This window comes from Scyliorhinus canicula, chromosome 2 (assembly GCF_902713615.1).
Source record: "Scyliorhinus canicula chromosome 2, sScyCan1.1, whole genome shotgun sequence".
Taxonomy (NCBI): Eukaryota; Metazoa; Chordata; class Chondrichthyes; order Carcharhiniformes; family Scyliorhinidae; genus Scyliorhinus; species Scyliorhinus canicula.
In genome coordinates, this window is record NC_052147.1 from 154,504,152 (window position 1) to 154,516,100 (window position 11,949).

The 11,949-nt window shown below is 51.2% G+C and overlaps 1 long non-coding RNA gene across 2 annotated transcripts in view; it reads left to right on the top strand.

The window, feature by feature from the left end:
• LOC119960251 overlaps positions 1–11,273 on the top strand; it is a 28,861-nt gene extending 17,588 nt beyond the window's left edge. For both annotated transcript variants that reach the window (XR_005459352.1, XR_005459353.1), the window contains exon 3: positions 11,222–11,273. This is a non-coding gene — a long non-coding RNA (uncharacterized LOC119960251). The remainder of the gene's footprint in view (positions 1–11,221) is intronic.
• Positions 11,274–11,949: the final 676 nt, after the last annotated feature.

An 11,949-nucleotide genomic window follows, 5' to 3' on the forward strand; every position in this document is an offset into this window, starting at 1 on the left:
AAGAGCTAACTCTGCTAGCTATCTCTAAGCTGACTCTGACTCCTGTTTAAATTCTAGTCTTCCTTAGATGTATAACTGTTTAAACTCGGCTGCTTGCCTTGTCTTTCCCATGACCGAGCTCTCTCTCTCTCTGAGTTCTCCTCCCCTTCTCTCCTGTTGCTGTTTTTTTTGTTGTTGCTGCTCCCTGGGTTTATATTCTCTTTCTAACAATTATTACGTTTTTAGAGCCTTATTGTAAATTAACTTATTTCCCTTTGATTGTTAAAAAGTATCTTTGATGTAAACATTTGAATACAACTAATTATTCATTTTGGGCATAGCGTCACCTCAGATCTGATTACATTATCCTTTGTGATGTTCAAAGTTCCTTTGGTTTCAATAGGTGTTCATTTTAATTCTGTGATTTCGAATCGTTTAATTTTCCAGTTGTTTACTAAGAGAGTTTATTTCAATTAAGGTGTGAGACTTTGCTTTTAGCTGTATGCTAAAATTTAACTTGGTTATGACTTCAAAGACCTGCCTGTTTTAAACATTCGTCACTTAATTCAATTGAAACTCTCATCCATACCTTTCCAGATGCTTCCTGACATAGTTACATTCCATGAAGGTGTGAGCCATTGTTTTAGCTTACCACATGAAACCTGTGTGTTTGATAAGCCTGCTTATGAGCAAGAATCTGCATTTTATAATCCTGCTCTTTGCAGCTGCTATTAACCTTTTGTGGGATCTTTCCTTGTATCCTCTCAGACCAGATATTGCCAGACTTCCATGTTTCAAATGACACATTTTTCTGTATTTTCAAGAACAATCTGGAGTTGGTGTTGTCACTTGCTTCTCCCGGATGGTTTTCGTTGCCATTGTCGTCACGCGATCACCTCTGCTTCAGCCATTCGTCCCGTCTTTCACCCAGATTTTCCTTGTTCTCTGCTCCTGTAGATACCAAGTTTGTTATCGTTTCCCGTGCCCTCCTTCCGGCTGTCATTCCCTTGCCTTCTCCCAACCTCACTGGTTCCCCCCTTGTGGTTCCCACGATCAGTAAGAATGAACAACAACAACATCCAAAGATGTGCGGGTTAGGTGGATTGGCCATGCTAAATTGTCCGTAGTGTAAGGTTAATGGGGGGATTGTTGGGTTACGGGTATACGGGTTACGTGGGTTTAAGTAGGGTGATCATGCTCGGCACAGCATCGAGGGCCGAAGGGCCTGTTCTGTGCTGTACTGTTCTATGTTCTATGTTCTAACACCTCCTCCACAGTAGTGTTCAATACCGGGGCCCCGCAAGGCTGCGTACTTAGCCCCCTACTCTACTCCCTGTACACACACGACTGCGTGGCTGTGGTGAATTATAAATATTAATAATCCACACTGTATTGTACAACATGTGTTTTTTTTAAAATAATTTTTATTGGAATTTTTAACAGAAAATATAAAATATAGCAGCAAACAATGAAATGCAACAAAATAACCCATAACAACCGTAACACCCCCCAGACCGTATCAACACATGTATCAGATCCCCCCCACCCCCCCAACCCCAACAAGAGAACTTAAAAATAAATTAAAATTAAATAGACAAACATAGTCATCGTCCCCCCCCCCCCTCCCCGGGTTGCTGCTGATACTGTCCCCGTACCCTATCGTTGAGCCAGAAAGTCGAGGAAAGGTTGCCACCGCCGAAAGAACTCTTGTACCGATCCTCTCAGGGCGAATTTGACCTTCTCTAGCTGAATAAAACCCGCCATGTCATTGATCCAGGTCACCACGCTTGAGGGCCTCGCATCCTTCCATTGTAGCAAAATCCTTCGCTGGGCTACTAGGGATGCAAAGGCCAAAACACCAGCCTCTTTCGCCTCCTGCACTCCCGGCTCCACCCCAACCCCAAAAATCGCGAGTCCCCATCCTGGCTTGACCCTGGATCCCACCACCCTTGACACCGTCCTCGCCACCCCCTTCCAGAACTCCTCCAGTGCCGGGCATGCCCAGAACATATGGGCATGGTTCGCTAGACTCCCCGAGCACCTGACACACCTGTCTTCATCCCGAAAGAACCTACTCATCCTCGTCCCAGTCATGTGGGCCCGGTGCAGCACCTTGAATTGGATGAGGCTAAGCCGCGCACACGAGGAGAAAGAATTAACCCTCTCCAGGGCATCAGCCCATGTCCCGTCTCCGATCTGTTCCCCCAGTTCCCCCTCCCACTTAGTATTCAGCTCCTCTACTGACGCCTCCTCCACCTCCTGCATAACCTTGTAGATATCGGATATCTTCCCCTCTCTGACCCAGACCCCTGAAAGCACCCTGTCGCTCACCCCCCTCGCGGGAAGCGAAGGGAATCCCTCCACCTGCCGCCTCGCAAATGCCTTTACCTGCAGATACCTGAACATGTTTCCCGGGGGGAGCCCACATTTCTCCTCCAACTCCCCCAGGCTCGCAAACCTCCCGTCGATAAACAGGTCCCTCAGCTGTCTGATGCCCGCTCTGTGCCAACCCTGAAATCCCCCATCCATGTTCCCCGGGACGAACCTATGGTTCGCCCTTAACGGAGCCTCCATCGAGCCCCCCACTTCTCCCCTATGTCGCCTCCACTGCCCCCAAACCTTGAGCGTAGCCGCCACAACCGGACTCGTGGTATACCTCGTGGGAGGGACCGGCCACGGCGCCGTTACCAGGGCCCCCAGGCTTGTATCTCCACAGGACGCCCTCTCCATCCGTTTCCATGCTGCCCCCTCCCCCTCCATCACCCACTTGCGCACCATCGACACATTGGCCGCCCAGTAGTACCCCGAGAGATTGGGTAACGCCAGCCCCCCCCCATCTCTACCCCGCTCCAAGAAGACCCTCTTCACCCTCGGGGTGCCATGCGCCCAAACAAAGCTCATGATGCTGCTGGTCACCCTTCTAAAAAAGGCCCTAGGGATAAAGATGGGCAAACACTGGAAGAGGAACAAGAACCTCGGGAGAACTGTCATTTTGACGGACTGCACTCTACCCGCCAACGATAGCGGCACCATGTCCCACCTTTTAAATTCCTCCTCCATCTGCTCCACCAGCCTGGTGAAGTTAAGCTTATGTAGAGTCCCCCAACTCCTGGCCACCTGCACCCCCAGGTATCTGAAACTCTTCACTGCCCTCCTAAACGGGAGCCTCCCAATTCTCTCCTCCTGATCCCCCGTGTGCACTACAAATACCTCGCTCTTGCCTAAATTTAGCTTATAACCCGAGAAGCCCCCAAATTCCGCTAACAGCTCCATCACCCCCGGCATTCCCCCCTCTGGGTCCGCCACATACAACAGCAGGTCGTCCGCATACAGCGATACCCGATGTTCCTCCCCACCCCGCACCAGACCCCTCCATCTCCCTGACTCCCTCAACACCATAGCCAGAGGTTCAATCGCCAGTGCAAAGAGCAAGGGGGACAGGGGGCACCCCTGCCTGGTCCCACGATAGAGCCTAAAGTACTCCGATCTCCTTCCATTTGTAACTAGACTCGCCATCGGAGCCGCGGAGAGCAGCCTCACCCATTTGATGAATCCCTCCCCAAATCCAAACTGCCCCAGCACCTCCCACAGGTACCCCCACTCAACTCGATCAAACGCTTTCTCTGCGTCCAGCGCCACCACTATCTCCGCCTCCCCCTCCACTGCCGGCATCATGATAACATTTAGCAGTCTCCACACATTTGTGTTGAGCTGCCGCCCCTTGACAAATCCTGTCTGATCTTTGTGTATCACCTCTGGCACACAATCCTCTATCCTGGTGGCCAGGATCTTCGCCAGCAACTTAGCGTCAACATTGAGGAGCGAGGGGCAGCACGGTGGCACAGTGGTTAGCATTGCTGCCTACGGCGCTGAGGACCCGGGTTCGAATCCCGGCTCTGGGTCACTGTCCGTGAGGAGTTTGCACATTCTCCCCGTGTTTGCGTGGGTTTCACCTCCACAAACCAAAAGATGGGCAGGATAGGTGGATTGGCCACGCTAAATTGCCCCTTAATTGGAAAAAATAATTGGGTACTCTAAATTTAAAAAAAAACATTGAGGAGCGAGATAGGCCTGTATGATCCACACTGCAAGGGGTCCTTATCCTGCTTTAGGATCAGAGAGATCAGTGCCTGCGACATCGTCGGGGGCAAAGCCCCCCCCTCCCATGCCTCATTGAAGGCTCGCACCAGCAGGGGGCCCACCAGTTCCGCATACTTTTTGTAAAATTCCACCGGGAACCCAACCGGCCCCGGGGCCTTACCTGACTGCATTTGTCCAATCCCCCTGACTAGCTCCTCCAACTCTATCGGTGCCCCCAGCCCCTCTACCAGCCCCTCTTGAACCCTTGGGAAACATAGCCTGTTCATGAAGCTCTCCATCCCCTCTCTCCCCATCGGAGGTTCCGACCGGTACAGTTCCTTGTAGAAGTCCCTAAAGACCCCATTTACTTCTGTCCCCTTCTGCACTACATTTCCACCCTCATCCTTCACTCCACCAATTTGCCTAGCCGCATCTCGCCTACGGAGCTGATGCGCCAACATCCTGCTTGCCTTCTCCCCATACTCACATACCGCGCCCTGTGCCCTCCTCCACTGTGTCTCCGCCTTTCTGGTGGTCAACAAGTCAAATTTGGCCTGCAAACTGCGCCGTTCCTCCAGCAACCCTTCCTCCGGTGCCTCCGCATATCTCCTGTCCACATCCAGGAGTTCCCCCACCAGTCTCTCCCTCTCCTTCCTCTCCCTCCTTTCCCGGTGGGCCCGGATGGAGATCAGCTCCCCCCGGATCACTGCTTTCAGAGCCTCCCAGACCATCCCCACCCGGACCTCCCCCATGTCATTGGTATCCAGATACCCCTCAATACTTCTCCGGACCCTCCTACACACCTCCTCATCAGCCAGCATCCCCACATCCAGGCGCCAGAGCGGGCGCTGGTCCAGCGCCTCCCCCACCTCCAGATCAACCCAGTGCGGAGCATGGTCTGAAATCGCTATGGCCGAATACTCGGCATCCTGCACCCTCAGGATCAATCCCCTGCTCAGGACGAAAAAGTCTATTTGGGAATAAACCCTATGGACATGAGAGAAAAAGGAATACTCCCGCGCTCTCGGCCTCCCAAACCTCCGGGGATCCACCCATCCCATCTGGTCCATGTATCCCCTCAGTACTTTGGCCGTCGCCAGTCTCCTACCCGTCCTTGAACTGGACCGGTCCAGTGTGGGATCCAGCACTGTGTTAAAGTCTCCCCCATGATCAGGCCCCCTGCCTCCAAGTCCGGAATGCGGCCCAACAAGCGCCTCATGAAGCCAGCATCGTCCCAATTCAGGGCATATACATTAACCAGCACCACCGTCTCTCCCTGCAGCCTACCCTTTACCATAATATATTTGCCCTCCTTGTCCAACACCACCTCAGCCGCCTCGAACGCCACCCTCTTCCCCACCAGAATCGCCACCCCCCGGTTCTTCGCGTCCAATCCTGAGTGAAAAACCTGCCCCACCCACCCCTTCCTCAGACGAACCTGGCCCGCCACCTTCAAGTGGGTCTCCTGGAGCATAGCCACGTCCGCCTTCAACCCCCTCAGATGAGAAAATACCCTGGTTCTCTTAACCGGCCCATTCAGCCCCCTTACGTTCCAGGTAATCAGCCGGATCAGAGGGCAACCCGCCCCCCTCCCCCGCCGGCTAGCCATAGCTTATCGACTGCTCACCCCAGGCCAGCACACCCCGCCCGACCCGTTCCCCATGGCGATAACGCCTCTCCTCTACCCCCCGGCCAACACCAGCTCCTTCCTGGTCATTCCAGCAGCAACCCGGTATCCCCCCCCCCCCCCAGGCTAGGACCCCTCCTAGCCGCGACGCACCCTCCATAGTACTTCCGTAAGTCAGCTGACTTCTGCTGACCCCGGCAGCTCCCGCCAAAGCCCATCCCCTCCCGGCATGGGGTCATCCCCCTCTTGCCACACCTCCTTGGCACCGCTTCAGCGCGGGAAAGAAGACCAGTAGAGGCCACGCCCCCACTGCCAGCTCCGCCCCCCCTGCCCCACAGCGCGGGAAACCAGAGGAAAGCCCGCGCTTTCACGCTGCCACACCCCACCCTTCTGTCGCAGCTCCCCAAAATCCAGTTTCACCCCTACCCCCAGCCCCGTACAGAAGAGAACATATAAAACACAAACCCCCAACATTCCCCACCTAACCCACCTCCATACCCAACAGACAGACCCACTCGGAAACAGAGCAAAAAGAAAACCAGTATAAAAAACACACATGTCAAAGTTGAAAAAACAGCAACAGCGAAAACAGCAACGGCCATAGTGTGTCCCCAGCCCCTAGTTCGAGTCCAGCTTCTCCGCCTGTACAAAGGCCCATGCCTCCTCCAGGGACTCAAAGTAGTGGTGCCGGTCCTTGTATGTCACCCACAGGCGCGCAGGCTGCAACATTCCAAACCTGACCTGCTTAGCATGAAGCACCGCCTTCGTCCGGTTGAACCCGGCCCGCCACTTAGCCACCTCCGCACTCCAGTCCTGGTAGATTCTCACTACCGAATTCTCCCACTTGCTGCTCATCTCTTTCTTGGCCCAGCGCAGCACACACTCCCGGTCACTGAATCGATGGAACCGCACCAGCACCGCCCTCGGGGGCTCATTTGCCTTGGGCCTCCTGGCCATCACTCTGTGAGCTCCCTCAAGCTCCAGGGGCAAATGGAAGGACCCCGCTCCCATCAACGAGCTCAGCATCGTGGTCACATACGCCGGGAGATCCGACCCCTCCAGCCCCTCCGCCAGGCCCAGGATCCTCAAATTCTTTTGCCTCGTGCGAACGTCCAGCTCCTCCAAGCGGTCTTGCCACTTTTTGTGAAGTGCCTCGTGCAACTCCACTTTCCCCACAAGGACCACGGCCTCCTCCTCGCTCTCAACGGCCTGCTGCTGCAACTCCCGAATAGACACCTCCTGGGCCGCCTGGGTCCCAAGCAGCTTGTTGGTAGTTGCATTCATGGAGTCCAGCAACTCAGCCTTCAGCTCCGCAAAACAGCGCAGAAGAGAGGCCTGCTGCTCCTGCACCCATTCCACCAGTCCTCGGGTGTCGCACCGGCCGCCATTTTGTCCTTCTTCCCCCGCTTTTCTTGGGGAGCTGCTGCAGCTTTTTCCTTCGTCCCACTCCGGGTGAGCACCATAAATTATGGGGAAAGCTCCTCTAGACACCTTCCCCCACCATGATTCGTCGAAACAGCGCCGTTTGGGGCCCTCAAATCGGCCCAAAAGTCCTTAAATAGCGGGAGCTGCCGAACGTGCGGCTTAGCTCCGCATAGCTGCAACCGGAAGTTCATTGTACAACATGTGTTGAGCCTGTATATTGTATTGGATCACGTGTAGTTGCGCAGCTCTACCCATAGGGGGAGACGAGGAGCCACCCATGGCTCCTCCCCTTAACGGGATGTATAGGTAGGAAAAGGGATAGGGATGTAAGGCAGGAATTCAGGGAGCTAGGGTGGAAACTTAGAGCCAGAACAAACAGAGTTATTATCTCTGGATTGTTACCCGTGCCACGTGCTAGCGAGTCGAGGAATAGGGAGGGAGAGCAGTTGAACACGTGGCTGCAGGGATGGTGCAGGAGGGAGGGTTTCAGATTCCTGGACAATTGGGGCTCATTCTGGGGTAGGTGGGACCTCTACAAACGGGATGGTCTACACCTGGACCAGAAGGGTACTAATATCCTCGGGGGGAGGTTTGCTAATGCTCTTCGGGAGGGTTTAAACTAGTTCAGCAGGGGATTGGGAACCTGAATTGTAGCTCCAGTACACAAGAAGCTGAGAGTAGTGAGGTCATGAGTAAGGTTTCAAAGTTGCACGAGTGTACTGGCAGGAAGGAAGGTGGTCTAAAGTGCGTCTACTTCAATGCCAGGAGCATCCGGAATAAGGTGGGTGAGCTTGCGGCATGGGTTAGTACCTGGGACTTCGATGTTGTGGCCATTTCGGAGACATGGATAGAGCAGGGCGAGGAATGGTTGTTGCAGGTGCCGGGGTTTAGATATTTCAGTAAGTTCAGAGAAGGTGGTAAGAGAGGGGGAGGGGTGGCATTGTTAGTCAAGGACAGTATTACGGTGGCTGAGAGGACATTTGATGAGGACTCGAATACTGAGGTAGTATGGGCTGAGTTAAGAAACAGGAAAGGAGAGGTCACCCTGTTAGGGCTTTTCTATAGGCCTCCGAAAAGTTCCAGAGATGTAGAGGAAAGGATTGCAAAGATGATTCTGGATAGGAGCGAAAATAACAGGGTAGTTGTTATGGGGGACTTTAACTTTCCAAATATTGACTGGAAACACTATAGTTCGAGTATTTTAGATGGATCCGTTTTTGTCCAATGTGTGCAGGAGGGTTTCCTGATGCAGTATGTAGATAGGCCAACAAGAGGCGAGGCCATATTGGATTTGGTACTGGGTAATGAACCAGGACAGGTGTTAGATTTGGAGGTAGGTGAGCATTTTGGTGATAGTGACCACAATTCGATTACGTTTACTTTAGCGATGGAAAGGGATAGGTATAAACTGCAGGGCAAGAGTTATTGCTGGGGGAAAGGCAATTATGATGCGATGAGGCAAGACTTAGGATGCATCGCCTGGAGAGGAAAACTGCAGGGGATGGACACAATGGAAATGTGGAGCATGTTCAAGGAACAGCTACTGCGTGTCCTTGATAAGTATGTACCTGTTAGGCAGGGAGGAAGTGGTCGAGTGAGGGAACCATGGGTTACTAAAGCAGTTGAATCACTTGTCAAGAGGAAGAAGGAGGCTTATGTGAAGATGAGACGTGATGGTTCAGTTGGGTCGCTTGAGAGTTACAAGTTAGCTAGGAAGGCTCTAAAGAGAGAGCTAACAAGAGCCAAGCGAGGACATGAGAAGTCTTTGGCAGTTAGGATCAAGGATAACCCTAAAGCTTTCTATAGGTATGTCAGGAATAAAAGAATGACTAAGGTAAGAGTAGGGCCAGTCAAGGACAGTAGTGGGAAGTTGTGCGTAGAGTCCGAGGAGATAGGAGAGGTGCTAAATGAGTATTTTTCGTCAGTATTCACACAGGAAAAAGACAAAGTTGTCGAGGAGAATACTGAGATACAGGTTACTAGACTAGAAGGGCTTGAGGTTCATAAGGAGGAGGTGTTAGCGATTCTGGAAAGTGTGAAAATAGATAAGTCCCCTGGGCTGGATGGGATTTATCCTAGGATTCTCTGGGAAGCTAGGGAGGAGATTGCTGAGCCTTTTGCTTTGATCTTTAAGTCATCTTTGTCTACAGGAATAGTGCCAGAGGACTGGAGGATAGCAAATGTTGTCCCCTTGTACAAGAAGGGGAGTAGAGATAACCTCGGTAACTATAGGCCAGTGAGCCTTACTTCTGTTGTGGGAAAAGTCTTGGAAAGGTTTATAAGAGACAGGATGTATAATCATCTGCAAAGGAATAATTTGATTAGAGATAGTCAACATGGTTTTGTGAAGGGTAGGTCGTGCCTCACAAACCTCATTGAGTTCTTCGAGAAGGTGACCAAACAGGTGGATGAGGGTAAAGCAGTTGATGTGATGTATATGGATTTCAGTAAAGCGTTTGATAAGGTTCCCCACGGTAGGCTATTGCAGAAAATACAGAGGCATGGGATTCAGGGTGATTTAGCAGTTTGGATCAGAAATTGGCTAGCTGATAGAAGACAAAGAGTGGTGGTTGATGGGAAATGCTCTGACAGGTGTCCAGCTACTAGTGGTGTGCCACAAGGATCTGTTTTGGGGCCGTTGCTGTTTGTCATTTTTATAAATGACCTGGAGGAGGGCGTTGAAGGATGGGTGAGTAAATTTGTAGATGACACTAAAGTCGGTGGAGTTGTGGACAGTGCGGAAGGATGTTACAAGTTACAGAGGGACATAGATAAGCTGCAGAGCTGGGCTGACAGGTGGCAAATGGAGTTTAATGCAGAAAAGTGTGAGGTGATTCATTTTGGAAGGAATAACAGAAAGGCAGAGTACTGGGCTAATGGTAAGATTCTTGGTAGTGTGGACGAGCAGAGAGATCTCGGTGTCCATGTCCATAGATCCCTGAAAGTTGCCACCCAGGTTGAGAGGGTTGTTAAGAAGGCGTACGGTGTGTTAGCTTTTATTGGTGGAGGAATTGAGTTTCGGAGCCATGAGGTCATGTTGCAGTTGTACAAAACTCTGGTGCGGCCGCATTTGGAGTATTGTGTGCAGTTCTGGTCGCCACATTATAGGAAGGATGTGGAGCATTGGAAAGGGTACAGAGGAGATTTACAAGAATGTTGCCTGGTATGGAGGGAAGATCATATGAGGAAAGGCTGAAGGACTTGAGGCTGTTTTCGTTAGAGAGAAGAAGGTTAAGAGGTGACTTAATTGAGGCATACAAGATGATCAGAGGATTAGATAGGGTGGACAGTGAGAGCCTTTTTCCTCGGATGGTGATGTCCAGCACGAGGGGACATAGCTTTAAATTGAGGGGAGATAGATATAGGACAGATGTCAGAGGTAGGTTCTTTACTCAGAGAGTAGTAAGGGCGTGGAATGCCCTGCCTGCAACAGTAGTGGACTCGCCAACACTAAACGCTTTCAATGGTCATTGGATAGGCATATGGACGATAAGGGAATAGTGTAGAGGGACTTTAGAGGGGTTTCACAGGACGGCGCAACATCGTGGGCCGAAGGGCCTGTACTGTGATGTAATGTAATGTTCTATGTATAAAGGTTGATGCTGAGAGCCTGCCTGCCAGTTCATCTGGAGTTCATCTGGTCACAGGCAGGCTCTGTTGTAAGACGATTAAAACCACTGTTCGCTTCTAACCACGTGTCGTGTGAATTGATGGTCTCATCAGTGGCAAAATTTAGTTCCATCTCCATGTACAAATTTTCTGACGATACGACCATCGTATCTCAAATAACGACGGGTCAGAATACAGGAGGGAGATAGAGAACCTAGTGGAGTGGTGCAGCGACAAAAATCTATCCCTCAATGCCAGCAAAACTAAAGAGCTGGTCATTGACTTCAGGAAGCAAAGTACTGTACACACCCCTGTCAGCATCAATGGGACCGAGGTGGAGATGGTTAGCAGTTTCAAATTCCTTGGGGAGCACATCTCCAAAGGTCTGTCCGGGTCCACCCACGTCGATGCTACCACCAAGAAAGCACAACAGCGTCTATACTTCCTCAGGAAACTAAGGAAATTCAGCATGTCTACATTAACCCTTATCAACTTTTACAGATGCACCATAGAAAGCATCCTATCTGGCTGCATCACAACCTGGTATGGCAACTGCTTGGCCCAAGACCGCAAGAAACTTCAGAGAGTCGTGAACACCGCCCAGTCCATCACACGAACCTGCCTCCCATCCATTGAGTCCATCTACACTTCCCGCTGCCTGGGGAAAGCGGGCAGCATAATCAAAGACCCCTCCCACCCGGCTTACTCACTCTTCCAACTCCTTCCATCGAGCAGGAGATACAGAAGTCTGAGAACACGCACGACCAGACTCAAAAACAGCTTCTTCCCAGCTGTTACCAGACTCCTAAATGACCCTCTTATGGACTGACCTCATTAACTCTACACCCTGTATGCTTCATCTGATGCCAGTGCTTATGTAGTTACATTGTATACCTTGTGTTGCCCTATTATGTTTTATCTTTTATTCCCTTTTCTTCCCATGTACTGAATGATCTGTTGAGCTGCTCGCAGAAAAATACGTTTCACTGTACCTCGGTACAAGTGACAATAAACAAATCCAATCCAATCCAACCCAATCACTAGAGGGCAGGATTAACAGAGGCATAAAAGCAAGCTCATTCTGCTCGCCGGCCTCTTTTGGGTGTAATGTGACGAGAAGATAGGACTGTAGATTAGCTCAGTGTTAGTGTAGATAATCATAGTTACTGTATTTAGATCTTGTTAACCTTATTGCTAGTATCAATATTAAAGTAAAGAACTCACAAAAT